The sequence below is a fragment of the Podarcis filfolensis genome, assembly GCF_964270895.1.
Source record: "Podarcis filfolensis genome assembly, chromosome: 8".
Lineage (NCBI taxonomy): Eukaryota > Metazoa > Chordata > Lepidosauria > Squamata > Lacertidae > Podarcis > Podarcis filfolensis.
The window spans coordinates 5,425,809-5,427,233 of record NC_139611.1 but is presented as its reverse complement, the minus strand read 5'-3'; positions in this window follow the sequence as shown (position 1 = coordinate 5,427,233).

The window sequence follows — 1,425 nt, the reverse complement described above, 5'->3', positions numbered from 1 at the left end:
CTTGCTGGCTTTTTGTGTGTGTTTTCATTCCATGTTATATTTATTTTGCCAGGACAGAGTTCAGCCCTCCTTTTAATCCTGCTTGGCAATGTTGATTGAAGGACCAGGCATGGGGTTCCCATACCTCAACATATGCAAATAAGAGACCAATGAGGCTGGTTTTTTGGGTTACAACAGGCCACAACTTTATTGAATACAGATGAAAGAGGTTTGGCTTAGGCATGGGGCAATCAAAATACTTCCGGCCCACCCGCCGGAAGTGATGCGTGGTCAATCCAGACGGGGGTTCCTAAGACTTACATCAAATAGGGTGGCTGTGGCGATCACACAGGGTCCCCGGACGTTTAACGGTCTATTGATCCCTCTGCCACCACTGTGCTCGCTTCCCCGCTGCCACCAACCAGTTACTCTCTGGTAAAACACTGAGTCCAGTCAGTTGTTAAAAGTGAACCAAAAAACCCCCAAGTTTCTTTTTCAAACATTAACAAGTTTATGGTTTCTCTGATACTATTCCTGTCAGTATCTTAACTTTAGTTTCTTTACCGGCCTGTACCTTCTCCTGCCCACCTAGCAGTTCGAAAGCACTTCAAAGTGCAAGTAGATAAATAGGTACCGCTCCAGCGGGAAGGTAAACGGCGTTTCCGTGCGCTGCTCTGGTTCGCCAAAAGAGGCTTAGTCATGCTGGCCACATGACCCGGAAGCTCCCTCGGCCAGTAAAGCGAGATGAGCGCCGCAACCCCAGAGTCATTCACAACTGGACCTAATGGTCAGGGGTCCCTTTACCTTTACCTTTACCTTCCTAATACCTTCTGACTGACTCCTCTTAACAAATTCTCTCCTTCTCTCACACCAGACTAGCCCAACCTACAGACTTATCTTCTCTGTCTCTTCTAACTCCAGACTGTCTTCTCAACCACCCTAACTCTAACTCCTCCAAAAACCCTCTGTAATTATACACAGTTATATTATACACAGTTATACACACTTAACTCTGCCCCCTGGGTTCCAATTGGTTAGTCATTTTACAATTAGTTAACCCTTTCCCTATGAACCCAGTATGATGTCACACAATAGGAGGGCAAACGCCACAGTGGCCCTCGCAGGGACCGCCGTCTGGGGGGTGCCTTCGGTCCTGGCCCCCCTGGGCATGTGGACACGGCCACTCCCCCTGGATCTCTTTAACGGGATACCCCAGCGTTTGGAGGGGCAGGCGGAGACTACAGCCTCCCCTCCATCCAAAACAAAGGATTGCCCCAATGCCCAATCAGTTGTGATGCTTGCTATGAGGTAGACAAAACCACCAGGTCAGTGCCAATTAGCCCGGTGGGCAAATTCCTACCCAGCCCCTTAAAGAACGATGACCACCGTAGCCACAGAAAGTCATTGACTATCAGCTTAAACTGAGGGTGGGTGGGCAGGGGAAAA